General features: G+C 37.9%; 1 protein-coding gene across 4 annotated transcripts in view; it reads right to left on the reverse strand.

The window, feature by feature from the left end:
• Positions 1-19,462, reverse strand: part of LOC150091709 (fibronectin type-III domain-containing protein 3A-like) — a 489,490-nt gene that overhangs the window by 416,976 nt on the left and 53,052 nt on the right. The window lies entirely within an intron of this gene.

Here is a 19,462-nt window from a genome sequence, read left to right on the forward strand (position 1 = left end):
TGTTGCCCTTCTCTGTGCTCATTCCAGCAGCTCTACATCCTTCTTGAAATGAGGCCTCCATACCTGTATACAGTACTCAAGGTGTGGCCTGACCATTGCCTTATACAAGGGAATAATCACCTCCTTATCCCTGATAGAAAAATTCCTGTATATCACTGACAAAACACCATGAGCTACTCTTGCAGCCTGTCTGCACTGCTCAGAGAACATCATATCTGCCTGCACAATTATCCCCAGGTCCTTTTCATTCTCTACCACTGTCAGTGTAGTATCACAGAGTTGATACATTGCTCTGGGGTTGCTGTTTCCCATATGTAGTACTTTACATTTGTCAATGTTAAACTTCATTTGCCACCTCTCAGCCCATCTGCTCACCCTTTCCAGATCCTGTTGCAGCAGCATAGCATCAGTAGTGTCCTTAACAACCCTGCCAACCTTTGTGTCGTCTGCAAACTTCGACATTAAGCTTGATATACCATCATCAATATCAATTATAAATACAGAAAACAATAATGGACCCAACATTGAACCCTGAGGAACTCCACTAATAACATTAGTCCACGATGAGCAGTGTCCATTGATTATCACTCTGTCTTCTCCCCCTCAACCCTCCCTTTACCCATAGCAGCAATTTGCCTCCAGTGCCACACTGCTCCAATTTGTGCAGCAGTCTTCCATGTGCAACAGTATCAAAAGCCTTTCTAAGATCCAAATATATAATATGAAAGTTATTCCCTGCATCCAGTTCTTTTGTGACTGCATCATAGTATCCAATCAGATTGGTCAGGCAAGACTTTCCCGTAACAAAACCATGCTGTGTCCGAGCTATAACTGAAGTCTTGTCTAGATGATCCTGCAGTGCTACTTTAATCAGTGCCTCCATTAATTTTCCTGGAACAGAAGTTAAACTCACAGGTCTATAATTACTTGTCAGCCTTTGATCCTCCTTTGTGAATTGGGGTCACATTTGCACATCTCCAGTCTATGGATACCTCCCCTGAGTCCAAAGAAGCTCCCATAATTATGGATAAGGATCTGCTTACTTCCTTTGCTACCTCCTTTAATATAACTGGACAGGTCCCATCCACCCCAGGTGCCTTTCTTGTGTTTATCTTCAACAATTTCTCCTCCACTTTACCCTCAGTTATTAGATTATCTAGCTTACTGCCAGAGTTGAATACACCTCTGGCATCCCCCTTGCTGAATAACTCCTCACGTGTGAATGTCGATGCAAAAATTCATTTAGTTTGCTAGCTACCTGAGCAAGTTCATCAACAGTTGAACCATCGATATTAAGTGGACCAATCTGATTCATCCCCTTCCTTCTAGAGTTTACATAAGTAAAGAACTCTTTGCTGTTTTTTGTTGCATCATTTGCCAAAGATTTATCATAATCTGCCTTTGCCTGCCTAACCTCCTTTGTAACTTGGTTACAGACCAGCTTATATCTATCATAGGCTTCTGTGTCACATGTTAATTTATGTCTCCCATGCATTTTTCTTCTCTGCCATATGTCTCATTAGTTCATCTGACATCCATTTAGGCCTAAACCTTGAACAATATTTCTTAGTTGGTATGTAAAGCCTAGTAGCTTCCAAGATAAGTTCTTTGAATGCTTCCCATTTTGAATTTGCTGTTGGTAACATCATCAGTTGGTCCCACTGTATAGAATTTAAATATTGTCTCAGACCATTGTAGTTGCATTTACAAAAGCAAAAACACTTCCCTTTACCCCTGATGGTAGTTACCTCTTTGAGTAAATCCCACTTCAGCACACTGTGATCACTGCCACCTAGTGGTTCCTTTATCTGCAGATTCTTAATGCATGAAGAATCGCTACTGATAATCAGATCAAGAGTATATTACTCCCTCTAGTTGCCTCCCAAACATGCTGATGTAGAAAACAATCATCCAATAAATCCACAAAAGCCTTGCTAATGTGTGAGTGACCAATCCACAAATTCCAGCCAATATCTAGGAAATTAAAATCTCCCATTATAAGACTTTCTGATTTACTGGCCCACTCTATTTCCCTGTACAGTTGCTTATTATACTCATCAGAATCATTAGGCCTATAGCACACTTCTACTCTCAATTTTGATCTCCCAATGCTTATGTCACACCAAACTGACTCGACACTGCATTGTCCAGCGATGTCGACTGGTTTCACTTCCTTGGATTTTATGTGTTTCTTAACTAATAGCATAACCCCTCCTCCCTTCCTATCCTGTCTATCCTTTCTGTACACATTGTACTTCCCAAATTCCAGTTCTGCATTCCTTATATCTGTGTGACACCACATCTCTGATATCCCAACAATGTCTGCCTTTGATGTTTTGAGCAATACCTCAAATTCATCAAATTTATTTACCAAACTCCTAGCATTGGTGTACATGCAAGTATACATGCACCTGTTCCTATTCTTAGCTACCCTAACACAACCCATGTGTTTACTTGTACCGCAATGACTCTCAGCAGTCTCTGAAAAATCCTGCATCTTGTTTTCCAGGCTGCTGCTCATTCCAGTAGAAGCAGTGCAAGAATCACTCTCACCTCTGCCAGTGGCTACTGTTAATCTATTAGTTCTTGTATCCCCCCCCCCAAGCTAGTAGTTTTCCGACCCGCCTAACACTGCCTCGATAGCATCAGCAAATATTCTTGCACCCTTTCTATTTAAGTGTATCCCATCCCTGTAGAAGCAGTCTCTCCTGTTAACAAGTACAGACCAGGCTGAAAAAAATTTTACCCCTTGAGCCTTGCACAATCTTTCCAGGGCCAAATTGATTGACAAGGCTCTCATCATATACTCCCTCCTATCTTGTTTGGGCTGAATTGCAGACGCTTTCAAATTCAACCCTAATTCACGGCTTTTTTCAACAGTGACCTGTACTTGTTAAGTAATTCTGCCGGCCTCCTACTCTTATATCATTAGTGCCAATGTGTACAACTATATCACCTTTTGTGCCCTTAAAAGATGATATCCCCCTCTACAACGTCATCAACCTTTGCCCCTGGCAGAGGCACTACTTCGAATAAGTAACGCTTCACCTGAGGAGAAGACTAATGTTACTTATCAAATGGATACCACCACCCAGACGGCACAGTTTCAGGGCTATTTGTATATGTGTGGGATAATAACTCGACTATCCACTTGTCCCCATTAGACTTAGAAAAGCAAAAAGGTAGTAGAGGGAAAGTAAGAGGAGGGGAAGAGGAAAAGAAACTGTGTAGAAGAATGAAAGGGACAGTAACTCCAACTCACACCACTCAAAATAAACTCCTGGAATAAGCAATGCTTCCTCAGTGGAGAAGGCTGTTGTTACCTATTCTTGGAAACTCCAGACATCATCAGGCTTCCCCTGGTGCCGTTTCAGGGCTATTTGGCTCTTCTTTGATGGGTGGGTAGGTACCCGAGTGATGCAATGATGGCAAAACAGTTATGAAGTATAATTCCACAATATGAGAGATGCCTGATGGTGTATGATGTATTTAGACTATAAAACTTTTAGGGTGTAAGCCTCAAGCTACGGAAAAGTCTAGACTATGTATTATTGATGTTTTTGCACTATATTTATACATAGTATAGACTTTTCCATAGCATGCGGCTTACGCCCTAAATGCTTTATAGTCTAAATACATCATACACCATCAGGCATCTCTCATATTGTGGAGTTATACTTCATAACTGTTTTGCCGTCATTGCATCACTCGGGTACCTACCCACCCACCGAAGAAGGGCCAAATAGCCCTGAAATGGTGCCATCTTGGGTGGTGGTATCCATATGAGAATAAGTAACAATAGTCTTCTCTATTAGTGAAGCATTACTTATTCAAAGTAGTGTAATATCATGGCAACCCGTTGTGAAGGTATTCACAATATCAGATATAACTTAAAACGATGCCGCTTCGCTAATATTATGTTCATTCAGATTTGGCTATGTATTATTGATACTTTCGCACTAAACTTATACATAGTCTAGACTTTTCCATAGCTTGAGGCTTATGCCCTAAATGCTTTATAGTCTAAATATATAGCATCTGCATTTATAAACTAACTTTTATGTTGGGTTAATGAAACTTTCTGAACATCCTATAACTGTAGACTTGATCTTTAAAAGTATTTCCACATGAAAAGTCTGCAGGCTAGCTCTGGAGTTATTAGAGAGTATTAAAGAGCAGGAGTCCTCTTCTATGATTAGAAGTAACCAATGAGAAACATGCATTACAAAATTTAATTATCAAAGCACTATCTAATGTCATAGTGCAAGTTTCATTGACATTAACAAGCATTACTTCGGAAAACACCCTGGTGCAACATTATTTAACTCAGGAGTATTAGTAGTGGCTAAAATTATATTAGGGATTGCTCTCCTATTTATTCTCTGGCTGATTTACAAATCTGTCATATAGCCATCCTTTGTAGATTTAAGCCCTCATATATATCCAAAGAAGAGTAATGATGCCATCAGCAGTTAGTTTTACTCAATCAATTTAAAGCCTTAAATTCTTAAATCAGGTCTCCTCTCAGGTAACATAGTTTACAAGCACTGAAAATTGTAGAGCCATAGTCTTTCATGGGCTTACAATTAAGATCATAATCTGTGGAGAGCACTGTATCCAATACACTGCTTTCAAAATGTTGAAAAACCCAGAAAATAGATCACATATGAATTATTTCAAAATGCAGAAGATAATCCCCTGGAATATTCAAACCTTGAATATTCCAACAGATCAAGAAATGTACACAGAATGATGTTGCCAATGCAACTACTGCATATCTATTTCTCTACTACAGGCTTTTTGTTTCCCTTTCATGTGTTACTGTTAAGTTAATTTGTCCCTTCCATGTATTACTGTTAAGAGTTGAAAGTAAGAATAATAATTTCTGTATAAGTCAATATCCTTTTCACATCTCACACAGGGATGTATTACAGTAAAATCTGAATTAGAAACCACAGTTTACTTTTTAATTATTTCTGCTCTTTTAAAAGTTTATATTGACATTTTATTGATGTGCATTATAATATACACACTAAAGAAAAAAGTAAGCATATACAGTACTCCATTATGTACATGGTCACAAAACCTACAATCACAGGTGAGGTGATGATATATCACTCCTATTGATGGTGGTGTGTGTGTGTGTGTGTGTGTGTGTGTGTGTGTGTGTGTGTGTGTGTGCATATGTACATGTACGTACAGGGGAGGCTTTGTTTATGTAATTAAGCATTCCTTGCTGCCTCTTTAGTACTGTACTGTACTATATTATATTTCAAATTGGTTTCTCTGTAAACAGTGCCTCAATATCGAAGCACGTTTACTATAAGAAATTGACAATCATGACAGTTTACTTTTCAAGGGGTTGAAATAATGAAACAATTCCCAAAAATTCTATGAAGTGCTTCCCCGTAATGAAGAAGATGAACAAATATTTTGGTTTTAAAAGATGTAGAACAAAAATGTATATTTGTGTCAAAATATATATGTAATAAATTGTAAATACAGTGTGTGCACGTGCGTTTAGTACTTCAAAGTCAGACTTATGTTTGAATATACAGTCGATTAATTAAAAATCATATACTTTACTGAATTTGGCTTTGATCATGAGGTCTTTAATAATCTAAAAACAGTAGGCCGAGTTTGACCCCCAAGACTTGTGTTAAACTTGGAGACAAATGCCAACAAATCTAGTTCTGATAAATTTGCTAATATCTTTTTTTCATATAGCATCACCAGAAGAGACAAATCCACTATACATTTTAAAATCTGAGTCACTGTCGGAAAAACTGTTTCAAAGCTTGGTAGATTTTCACCTGAAAATCTCTATTAGTGAACATATACCAAACTGTGAACAATGTATTTTGTCTTATGTGAACAGCTAAGTGTGTACAGAAGTAAAACTTCCAATTAAACATATAACAACTATTATGTGTATTTTTTTTTTTTTTTTTATTTTACCCCTAGAACTGGGCCACATTTATCACAACAGTGCAGTTAATTCAGTGCAGTATTTGAACTCGCACAAAAATCATATAGTATACTGTGTTAGATTTTGATCACAGGGAGATCTTTGCTTCATGAAAGACAGAAGGCCAAATTTTCAACTATTGAGGCTTGGGTTGGAACACTATGCCCATAGATGCTGATGTGCATAAAAAATTGCAAAACACAACTGAAGCTTGGACTTGTGTTCAACTTGGAACACAACATGGGTTTGTGAAGGGGCTTGACCAATCTAGTTAATTATTATGACAAAGTCATAAAACAATTGAATATAAGAAAAAACTGATATTATTTACCATAATTCCAGTAAAGTGTTTGATACAGTTCTCATGAAAAGCTATCATATAAACTTGAACAAACTAGGATTAATGGCAAGATCCTTTGTTGGAACAAGGGCTGACTAAAAGTAGTCATAAATGAATATACTTTAGGATGGACCAGTGTAGCAAGTGAGGTCCCTCAGGGATCATAGTGGGCCACTCCTGTTTCTTATTTAGAGAGTACAGAAGAAGAAGTTGTCTTATGTGAACACATAAGACAACTCATCAAGAAAAGGTAGGAAGGGCGGTTAACAACTAGAACCAAGCCATTTTGCTTCAGAATGACTAAGATCAGTTGCACCAATGATCTGAAAAATGGCAACTGATTTTTCTTTGAAATTTAATGCTTCTAAACTCTTAGGGAACAGAAATCCAGGAGTTACAAGCTAATGGGAAGTGGAGTTAAAAGTGGTCCATGATGAAAAAGACCTAGGAGGTTATGTTTCAGTGAGACATGAAATTTTCCATATAGTGTAAACAGGTGTAGGAAGGCATATGGTATCTTGTCTGGGATGTACATTCCCTTTGCAAATAGGGAAAAGGATGTCACTGTCCCATTGCATAAGATGATGTTGAGGCTGTATTTAGAATGTTTGGGTCTGAAGGCCACACTTGAAGAAAGATGTAGAACCTCAGAAAAAGGATTCAGAGAAGGGCAACCAGATTGGTGAGTTTCTCTGTATGAGGGTGTCCATGTGAATAATAGCTTAGAAAGTGTGGCCTACAAAGTTTGGCAACCAAACATCTTAGATGGACTTAATACAGGTGTATAGGGCCCTAAAGGGGAATCAGTAAAATGAACAAGGTATATTTTCACTGGAAAAAAGAAGAATCGAGGGGGGGCACAATTACAACATTTTGGGGAAGTAATAGAAAGTTGGATCTTATGAAGTTTGCTTTTGGGCAATTTGTCAGATCACTGGAATGAACTGCCTGCAACAGTGATCAAGTTCAAAGCAGAACTGGACAGACACTTTTTGGCAATGGGGAAAGGTATCGTTTGGATTTTATTTATTTATTTAGTTAGTTTTTTTTTTTTTTGGTAGATAAAGGAAAGCCTCACTTTTTTGCAGCATTTAACTATTATGATACTAATATTAATTTAGAGATACCATTTATCCATTTCATTGTGCAAGTTGCTAATATCTTTTTCAATCATACGATATCACAGAAAAGGCAAATCTACTGTACACATAAAAATATGAGACCCTGCCAGGACAGCTGTTTTAAAGCTTACTAGTTTCTCATCAGTATGGATACTCATCAGTCCATTTCTAGGGGTTAAAAGGTATCCATAATAAATGCTTAAATGGAAATTTTACTTCTGTATAACTACAATGCTTGGCATTCACTTAGACCAAATACATTTATTCAGACTTCAGCATACATTTACAGACCACCTGCAAGCTAATGATAAAGTAAAAGTGGAGGAGGGAACAAGTATGAATTAATAAGATTTTTTTTGATGTGGTGTATACACAGCAAGAATACACCTTGCTGTGTATATAACACAGTCTAAATAATAACCCCCTCCCCATATAGTGAGATTACACACTAGCTGATCTGGATGCTTCCTAGAGTTATCAACAGGTTTCCAAACTATTGAGATTTACGGACCCCTTCAAAAATCAAAACAAGTTTGTGGATCCCTACGTGTGTGTGTGTGTGTGTGTGTGTGTGTGTGTATATATATATATATATATACTTATTTATACAATTTTTATAATTAAATTGTTGTACATAAGTTAAGTACATATATAACCCATGCACGTGTAATGTCTAATTTTCCACAGACAATAGCATTAACGCTGGAGCCAATATTTACAATACTCACGCCATTTAATATTTAAACCTAAATGTCTTTTGGCACAGTGTGTACTGGGTTTTCTGAAAATAAAATTCAAAGTTTTATGTGCGAAACAACTCAAATTTATTGTTATTTTTATACAGATATATAATAACTTTATTTATCATCAATAAACAATATTTTTCGATAAATGATAATTTTATTTATCATCAAAAGAACGAATAATTTGAAATATGTATAGCCGTATACAATTATATATACTACAGGCAACCCCCATATAACAAGGTACTTCTACAACACAGTTTTGCTCTAACACGATTGATAAATTGCGGCAATCCTCACACAATACAGTACTTATATAACATGGTTAGAGAATTTCGGTAAACCTTGCATAACGGTATTTTTGAGCCTTTGTGTGGGGAAACCCTGCTATTATGTTGGATGTAATTTTTCAACATTTCCACTCTGCTGTTGACTCTCTAATCAAAAAAATTATTGAGAAATTTCTGTATTTTATTTTGTTGGGAAATCCCCGTGTTAGGTTCTGTGTTATTGAATTTTTGCTTGTTGAATTTGTGGAAAAAAAAATCTAGATTTAAATGTTTCATTACTATTGGATAGCACACCAGGCCATCCAAAAGATTTAAATCATCCAAACATTGGAATGAGCTTCTATTGGAATGAGCCGCAGCCTGGAAAATAAGATGCAGGATATTTCAGAGACTGCTGGGAATCATTGGGGTACAAGTAAACACATGGGTTGTGTTAGGGTAGCTAAGAAAAAGAACAGGTGCATGTATACTTGTGTGTACACCAATGCTAGGAGTTTAGTAAATAAATTTGATGAATTTGAGGTATTGCTCAAAACATCAAAGGCAGATATTGTGGGGATTTCAGAGACATGGTGTCACACAGATATAAGAAATGCAGAACTGGAATTTGGGGAGTACAATGTCTACAGAAAGGATAGACAGGATAGGAAGGGAGGAGGGGTTATGCTATTAGTTAAAAAACACATAAAATCCAAGGAAGTGAAGCCAGTCGACATCGCTGGACAGTGCAGTGTCGAGTCAGTTTGGTGTGACATAAGCATTGGGAGATCAAAATTGAGAGTAGGAGTGTGCTATAGGCCTAATGACTCTGAGTATAATAAGAAACTGTTCGGAGAAATAGAGTGGGCCAATAAATCAGAGTCTTATAATGGGGGATTTTAATTTCCCAGATATTGACTGGAATTTGGGGGCTGGTCACTCACACAGTAGCAAGGCTTTTGTGGATTTATTGGATGATTGTTTTCTACATCAGCATGTTCGGGAGGCAACTAGAGGGAGTAATACTCTTGATTTGATTATCAGTAGTGATTCTTCATGCATTAAGAATCTGCAGATAAATGAACCACTTGGTGGCAGTGATCACAGTGTGCTGAAGTGGGAGTTACTCAAAGAGGTAACTACCATTAGGGGTAAAGGGAAGGGGTATTGCTTTCGTAAAGGCGACTACAATGGACTGAGACAGTATTTAAATTCTATACAGTGGGATCAACTGATGATATTGCCAACAGCAAATTCAAAATGGGAAGCATTCAAAGAACTTATCGTGGAAGCTACTAGGCTTTACATACCAACTAAGAAATATTGTTCAAGGTTTAGGCCTAAATGGTTGTCAGATGAACTAATGAGGCATATGGCAGAGAAGAAAAATGCATGGGATACATACAAATTAACACGTGACACGGACGCCTATGATAGATACAAGTTGATCTGTAACCAAGTTACAAAGGAGGTTAGGCAGGCGAAGGCAGATTACGAGAGATCCTTGGCAAGGGATGCGAAGAAAAACAGCAAAGAGTTCTTTACTTATGTAAACTCTAGAAGGAAGGGGATGAATCAGATTGGTCCACTTGAGATCGATGGGTCAACTGTTGATGACCCTGCTCGGGTAGCTAACAAACTAAATGAATATTTTGCATCGACATTCACACATGAGGAGTTATTCAGCGAGGGGAATGCCAGAGGTGTATTCAACTCTAGCAGTAAGCTAGAGAATCTTGTAATAACTGAGAGCAAAGTGGAGGAGAAATTGTTGAAGATAAACACAAGAAAGGCACCTGGGGTGGATGGGATCTATCCAGTTATATTAAAGGAGGCAGCAAAGGAGGTAAGCAAACCCTTAGCCATAATTATGAGAGCTTCCTTGGACTCAGGGGAGGTACCCATTGACTGGAGGTGTGCAAATGTGACCCCAATTCACAAAGGGGGATCAAAGGCTGACACAAGTAATTATAGACCTGTGAGTTTAACTTCTGTTCCCAGAAAATTAATGGAGGCACTGGTGAAAGAAGCACTGCAGGATCATCTAGACAAGACTTCAGTTATAGCTAGGACACAGCATGGTTTTGTTAAGGGGAAGTCTTGCCTGACCAATTTGATTGGATACTATGATGCAGTCACAAAAGAACTGGATGCAGGGAATAACTTTGATATTATATACTTGGATCTTAGAAAGGCTTTTGATACTGTTGCACATGGAAGACTGCTGCACAAATTGGAGCAGTGTGGCATTGGAGGCAAGTTGCTGCTATGGATAAAGGGGTGGTTGAGGGGGAGAAGACAGAGAGTGGTAATCAATGGACACTGCTCATCGTGGACTAATGTTATTAGTGGAGTCCCTCAGGGTTCAGTATTGGGGCCTTTATTGTTTTCTGTATTTATAAATGATATTGATGATGGTATATCAGGCTTAATGTCCAAGTTTGCGGACGATACGAAGGTTGGCAGGGTTGTCAAGGACACTACTGACACTATGCTTCTGCAACAGGATTTGGAAAGGTTGAGCAGATGGGCTTCGAGGTGGCAAATGAAGTTTAACATTGACAAATGTAAAGTACTACATATGGGAAACAGCAACCCCAGAGCAACGTATCAACTCTGTGGTACTACACTGACAGTGGTAGAGAATGAAAGGGACCTGGGGGTGGTGGTGCAGGCAGATATGAAGTTCTCTGAGCAGTGCAGACGAGCTGCAAGAGTAGCTCATGGTGTATTGTCAATGATATATAGGAATTTTTCTAGCAGGGATAAGGAGGTGATTATTCCCTTGTATAAGGCAATGGTCAGGCCACACCTAGAGTACTGTATACAGGCCTGGAGGCCTCATTTCAGGAAGGATGTAGAGTTGCTGGAACGAGTACAGAGAAGGGCAACTAGATTGGTGAATGGGACAAAGGGGTTCTCTTACGAAGAAAAGCTTAAGTTTTGCAAATTACAGTGTCTGGAAACTAGGCACCAGCGGGGTGATCTGATAGAGGTGTACAAAGCCTTGAATGGTTTGAGCATGCTCAATGCTGATGGGATTCTTCCTCTAGCTCAGAAAAATCACCTGAGAGGGCATAAATTCAAATTGAGGAAAGACAGATGTAGGATAGATGTGCGGAAATTTGCCTTTAGCCAGCGGGTGGTTGGTGGGTGGAACAGACTTCCATCCCTTGTCGTGGAAGTTGATAGCCTAAATAAGTTTAAGGCTCAGCTGGACAGGTATTTCGAACGAACAGAGGGGTGAAGTGGAAGTGGTTATTTTTATTTATTTATGTTACTTTTTTTTTTTTTTTTTTTTGGCTGATGCTGCATAAGCTTGCTTTCTTGCATCAAATGCCTCTACTAATGCTAATGCTAACATTGACGTAATGTTCCTACCACCACAGTTGTACTAGGTTAATACACCTTCTTTCATTCAGCCATTAGATCAAGGCATTATATCCACCTTTAATGATTATATCAAAATATCGTTACAATAGATTTTGGAAAAAATTAATTCCAAATTTATTGAAGTAATGGAGGCATGGAAACATTTCTCAATTGTGGACTGTATCAGAATCGTAGCTTTATCACTAAAACGTTAAATGCGTGTGGAAAAGTGTATGGCCAGGCTCAGTTCAATCAGGAAATATGGTCGAACCGTTAGAAAACGGAATTGGTGCGACGATTCGGTTTTCTACGTCGATAGGAGGGGAAGGTTTTGATGATATGACTGCTCATGGATAGCACAGTTGATAGAATTACCCTCCTCCCCAAACCAAGTGGAAAAGACCTGAGTTTGAATCCCGTTGATGACAGGAGGAATTTTTATGGGTCTTTTTCACAACATGGCTGAGTTGGTTAAGCTCAGGTGAGGGTAGCATGGTTTTTTTTTCCCACAAACTCGCATCCAGCAAAACAGAAAATCAACCTCAGGACACGCAATTTATACACAGAGCACAACCTGGCCTTAGTCGCCTATGCTCCTAAAAAATAAAAAAAGATATGATTACTGAAGACGTTCAAGAATTACTGGTGGAAAAAGAGGCTGGTGAAGCAGATTTGGTGAAAAGGGCATCGGAGGTAAAACCAAATCAATTCTGAGGATGATAGCACAGATGAAAATTCTAAATTACCAAATTTTACACTAAAAAGCATATGGTAAGTCAAAGTTAGCCAAGCAATTAGGATCTTATTTTTGAATGCAGATTCTTGAATGAGAGGAGCCCAAAGTTCAAAAGTGAGCTTCAAAAATGCTTAGTTCCATATGATGAAATTCACGAATATTTATCAAACAAATGCAAACAAACCCAGATTACTGATTTTTTAAAGAGAGAAGAAGATACAAAAAATCTAGAATGGTGTATTTTTGTTATTTTTTTAAATATTTTGTTAATGAAATAGTGTATTTTTGTTAGCTTTTGGAACATAACACCCCCCTTTTTGTACTTTTTCTTAGTCCCGTATAACGGTTTCGCACAACAGCATTTTATAGGAACCTAACTACCGTGTTATACGAGGGTTACCTGTAATCGAATCAAAAAATAATTAATGTTCTATAACGAAATTTGTTGATTCTATCAGAATATTTTTTAAGAAAATAAACACGTATTACTTGATACCTAAAGAACGTTTCGCAGACCCTCTAGAACTGGTCTGTAGACGCCAGTTTGGGAAATGCTGATCCAGTGGACCATCTAGCAGCCAGACAATACTATTTTAGGGCTGTTTACCCTCAAAATGTAAGGAATACTAGATCTTGCCATGATGCCATCATAACTTCAAAAGACATTCATGTAGTCAAAACTCTACTTTCAATTTTTAGTGGGAGAAAATATCTCCCATGATAAAAATCAAATGCAATATAGCATACAGTGTTTATGATTTCAGCTACCATATTGAAATATAACCTCATATTATCGTAATGATTAGTAACAACCAATGAGAATCAAAGACATAAACATGGGACTTTTCCTAACACATAATTGACCAAATGCTTGAGAACTATGACAGTTTTCCAGAGTCGTTTCGATACACTTACAGTATGCATATCACCTTCAGTATCATTAATAAATATCACAGATAGTGAAGGATCTAACAATAAAACTTGATCCCCACTCATGATACTACTCTATGCAGAGTAATGGTCACTATTATTGTCTGATATCATTAACCCAATCTTTTAACTACTGTAATAATTTATTTCATCTATTTTATACAAAAGACATATGAGATGGTATTAAAACATTACTGAAGTCTAATTTTTTGTAGTTAGATTTTTTTTTTTTTTTAATCCTCAGATTTCTCCTGCAATAGTAGTGGGTGCACCAAAGAATATTTTCCTGATTACCTCACTTACCACATACAGTGATACAGACTGAGAGATTAAAAGCCAAAACAAAATTCTGTAGAGAAATTACATGTAAGCAAGTGCGCGCACACACACACACACACACACACACACACACACACACACACACACACAATGCCTTTTGTATATGAACATCGATTCTTTACAGCTGTATTTCTCCAAATAAAAACAGCTAATAATGCAGATTGAAACCAAAAAACACATCAGGCAGATATTAAAATTTAAACATACATAATCCTAAAAGATATTTTAATTTAAGTGAGGACGGTTAAGTTCAGTATGAGTGCTATTGTATTAATGAAACTACGTTGTAATTCCATTTCTTAGTTCTCTTAAAATATATCCATTATTCATTTTTAATCATAATTTCTCTGGTCCTTTTTAGTGATCAAAATTCAAGATCTTTGGTTCACAAAACACTTCAGATTTTGCTATTTTGTTAACCCATATAATGATACTATTTGCATGCAGGAGAAACAAATACAGTACATAAAAACAGTCCATATGCCAGGGGTTTAACACAAAAAGGAAATATTTCTATATGCCATTAATAATTATTTTCTATAGTTACACCAGAGGAAAACTGAGGCACTTAGTTACTGAAGCTGATATTAAAGCACTTTTACTTTGTTTTACTAGAATTTTTCTAAATTTTGAAGATGCATCCTCAAACACAACAAAATTAAATAATAAACGAAAATCAATCTCCAAGAAACAGATAAAAGAAAACCCAATTTACCCCTATAAATTAATAATATAGTGTTATTTATGTCATACAGTTCCACCAACACAAACCAACATCACTTACAATATAACATTGATTCAAGAGCTCCATATTTAGCTTGCCAAGCTCTTCGAAATATTAAATACTAACTGTTGTTTTCAAAAAATTATATTAAACAAAAATAGAAGATATGTCTGGTAATATGTCCCAACACATCTATAAATCTAACACAATTCTTTAAACAAGAATTGCAATCAAGGAACACTATTATTGGTAAGCTAAAAACCAACAGATGTAAATACTTGAAAATAATGATAAAATTACATATTTAAATTTAACTGCAGTGATGGGGTAGCTGCAAGAAGGCTACAGGGTGACATGAAGGAACTTTTTTTTTTTTTTTCTGTGAAAAAGTCCTGCCAAATTTTATTACAAATGGTGATTTTTCTATAGGACAGAGAAAAACCATGATACATACTGACTGTCTATATTACAAAATAAATAAAATCATTATATTAGTATTAATGGTGTTACAGTCTGGCTCAGTAAGTAAACTGACTTTACTTGGTGACTTTATTTCAATACATATGTATACAGGAAATTGTTGTTGTTCATCATGGTTACATTCTTAGAATCACAATGACGATGACGAACAGTGGGGCAATTCAATCTCCACATGTACTGATACATGTATTACATGAAAGATATATTCCAAAGGCAAAAAAAAAAAAAAATTGTGCATCAAAAAACACTGCTGTTTTCTAAGCAGCATACGCTTCTTGATTAGACCAGGGTTCGAGCCCGTGACCACCAAATACGGAGGATGCAGAAAGGTCAAAGAATGACCACCGCATATTCCCAGAGCAATATGGCCTTAGTCAATAATGCTCCTAAAAACCAAATTACTAATGATATTAAGAGTAGGAGACTGGCGGAATTACTTAAGTACAGGTCACTGTTGAAAAAAAGCCGTAAATTAGGGTTGAATTTGAAAGTGTCTGCAATTCTGCCCAGACACGATAGGAGGGAGTATATGATGAGAGCCCTGTCGATCAATTCGGCCCTGGAAAGATTGTGCAGGGCTCAAGGGGTAGAATTTTTTTTCAGTCTGGTCTGTACTTGTTAACAGGAGAGACTGCTTCTACAGGGATGGGATACACTTAAATAGAAAGGGTGCAAGAATGTTTGCTGATGCTATCGAGGCAGTGTTAGGAGGGTCAGAAAACTGCTAGATTGGGGGGATACAAGGACTAATAGATTAACAGTAGCCAGTGGCAGAGGAGAAAGGGCGCCTCCGTAGCCAGGTGGGAAGGAGCAGCAGTGCGTAGCACACGCTTCTTGATTAGACCGGGGTTCGAGCCCGTCACCACCAAATACGAAGGATGCGGAAAGGTCACGGAATGACCACAGCATATCCCGGAGCAATATGGCCTTAGTTGCTAATGCTCCTAAAAATCAAATAACAAACAAACAAACAGAGGAGAAAGTGATTCTTGCACTGCTTCTATTGGAATGAGCAGCAGTCTGGAAAATAAGATGCAGGATATGTCAGAGACTGCTGGGGATCATTGGGGTACAAGTAAACACATGGGTTGTGTTAGGGTGGCTAAGAGGAAGAGCAGGTGCATGTATACTTGTGTGTACACCAATGCTAGGAGTCTAGTAAATACATTTGATGAATTTGAGGTATTGCTCAAAACATCAAAGGCAGATATTTGTTGGTATTTCAGAGACGTGGTGTCACACAGATATAAGGAATGCAGAACTGGAATTTGGGGAGTACAATGTCTACAGAAAGGATAGACAGGATAGGAAGGGAGGAGAGGTTATGCTATTAGTTAAGAAACACATAAAATCCAAGGAAGTGAAGCCAGTCGACATCGCTGTACAGTGCAGTGTCGAGTCAGTTTGGTGTGACATAAACATTGGGAGATCAAAATTGAGAGAGTACGAGTGTGCTATAGGCCTAATGACTCTGATGAGTATAATAAGAAACTGTACAGAGAAATAGAGTGGGCCAGTAAATCAGAGAGTCTTATAATGGGAGATTTTAATTTCCCAGATATTGACTGGAATTTGGGGGCTGGTCACTCACACACTAGCAGGGCTTTTGTGGATTTATTGGATGATTATTTTCTACATCAGCATGTTCAGGAGGCAACTAGAGGGAATAATACTCTTGATTTGATTATCAGTAGTGATTCTTCATGCATTAAGAATCTGCAGATAAATGAACCACTAGGTGGCAGTGATCACAGTGTTCTGAAGTGGGATTTACTCAAAGAGGTAACTACCATTAGGGGTAAAGGGAAGGGGTATTGCTTTCGTAAAGGCGACTACGGTGGACTGAGACAATATTTAAATTCTATACAGTGGGATCAACTGATGATGTTACCAACAGCAAATTCAAAATGGGAAGCATTCAAAGAACTTATCTTGGAAGCTACTAGGCTTTACATACCAACTAAGAAATATTGTTCAAGGTTTAGGCCAAAATGGATGTCAGATGAACTAATGAGGCATATGGCAGGGAAGAAAAATGCATGGGACACTTACAAATTAACACATGACACAGAAGCCTATGATAGATACAAGTTGATCTGTAACCAAGTTACAAAGGAGGTTAGGCAGGCGAAGGCAGATTACGAGAAATCCTTGGCAAAGGATGCGAAGAAAAACAGCAAAGAGTTCTTTACTTATGTAAACTCTAGAAGGAAGGGGATGAATCAGATTGGTCCACTTGATATCGATGGGTCAACTGTTGATGATCCTGCTCAGGTAGCTAACAAACTAAATGAATATTTTGCATCGACATTCACACATGAGGAGTTATTTAGAGAGGGGAAAGCCAGAGATGTATTCAACTCTAGCAGTAAGCTAGAGAATCTTGTAATAACTGAGAGTAAAGTGGAGGAGAAATTGTTGAAGATAAACACAAGAAAGGCACCCGGGGTGGATGGGATCTATCCAGTTATATTAAAGGAGTAAGCAAACCCTCAGCCATAATTATGAGAGCTTCCTTGGACTCCTGGGAGGTACTGACAGACTGGAGATGTGCAAATGTCACCCCAATTCACAAAGGAGGATCAAAGGCTGACACAAGTAATTATAGACCTGTGAGTTTAACTTCTGTTCCAGGAAAATTAATGGAGGCACTAGTTAAAGAAGCACTGCGGGATCATTTAGACAAGACTTCAGTTATAGCTCAGACACAGCATGGTTTTGTTAAGGGGAAGTCTTGCCTGACCAATTTGATTGGATACTATGATGCAGTCACAAAAGAACTGGATGCAGGGAATAACTTTGATATTATATACTTGGATCTTAGAAAGGCTTTTGATACTGTTGCACATGGAAGACTGCTGCACAAATTGGAGCAGTGTGGCATTGGAGGCAAATTGCTGCTCTGGATAAAGGGGTGGTTGAGGGGGGAGAAGACAGAGTGGTAATCAATGGACACTGCTCATAGTGGACTAATATTATTAGTGTAGTCCCTCAGGGTTCAGTATTGGGTCCTCTTTGTTTTCTGTATTTATAAATGATATTGATGATGATATATCAAGCTTAATGTCGAAGTTTCCAGACAATACGAAGGTTGGCAGGGTTGTCAAGGACACTACTGACACTATGCTGCTGCAACAGGATCTGGAAAGGTTGAGCAGGTGGGCTGAGAGGTGGCAAATGAAGTTTAACATTGACAAATGTAAAGTTATACATATGGGAGACAGCAATCCCAGAGCAACGTATCAACTCTGTGGTACTACACTGACAGTGGTAGAGAATGAAAGGGACCTGGGGGTGGTTGTGCAGGCAGATATTAAGTTCTCTGAGCAGTGCAGACAGGCTGCAAGAGTAGCTCATGGTGTATTGTCAATGATATACAGGAATTTTTCTAGCAGGGATAAGGAGGTGATTATTCCCTTCTATAAGGCAATGGTCAGGCCACTCCTAGAGTACTATATACCGGTCTGGAGGCCTCATTTCAAGAAGGATGTAGAGCTGCTGGAATGAGTATAGAGAAGGGCAACAAAATTAGTGAATGGAACAAAGGCTTAGTTTTGCAAATTACAGTGTCTGGAGACTAGGCACCAGCGAGGTGATCTGATAGAGGTGTACAAAGCCTTGAATGGTTTGAGCATGCTCAATGCTGATGGGATTCTTCCTCTTGCTCAGAATAATCGCCTGAGAGGGCATAAATTCAAATTGAGGAAAGACAGATGTAGGATAGATGTGTGGAAATTTGCCTTTAGCCAGCGGGTGGTTGGTAAGTGGAACAGACTTCCATCCCTTGTCATGGAAGTTGATAGCCTAAATAAGTTTAAGGGTCGGCTGGACAGGTATTTCGAACGAAGAGAGGGGTGAAGTGGAAGTGGTTATTTTTTATTTATTTATTTTACTTTAATTTTTTTGGCTGATGCTGCATAAGCTTGCTTTCTTGCATCAAATACCTCTACTAATGCTAAAACAACAACAACAGCTGTTCTCTAAGCTCACATATATCACTATAAAGATATTACTAAACGGCAAAACAAATGGCAGCTCACTCCATATGGGTCTTGCCCTCATCTCTCCCACATATTTCAGATTCTCAAGTTGCTGCTTTTTTTTCCTTAGTATAAATTTCATGTAATGTAAACTAAAAAAAAAAAAAATCTTCGCCAATTTATTTCTGCAAGGGCTGAGGTACTGCAGCTATGTTTTTCTTAATGAAAGAACTGATTTTTGTTGTTTTATTTGCTCTTCCTCTTTTTTTCTGCAAAGTTCTTTGTAACAGGAAATTGCATAGAATTTTTCATTCTTTTGCTAACGTTATTTCTTATTACTTTGGTGACATCCTTGGAAATAACATTTTATGCAACACTTTTAAATGCTGCTTTTTCCTTTTTTGTTTTTCAAACAGCTCTCACCAAAGTTGGTGGCACAGATAAATGTTCAATATACACT

The sequence above is a fragment of the Mastigoproctus giganteus genome, chromosome 1 (assembly GCF_048544385.1).
Source record: "Mastigoproctus giganteus isolate SK-2022 chromosome 1, ASM4854438v1, whole genome shotgun sequence".
NCBI lineage: Eukaryota > Metazoa > Arthropoda > Arachnida > Uropygi > Thelyphonidae > Mastigoproctus > Mastigoproctus giganteus.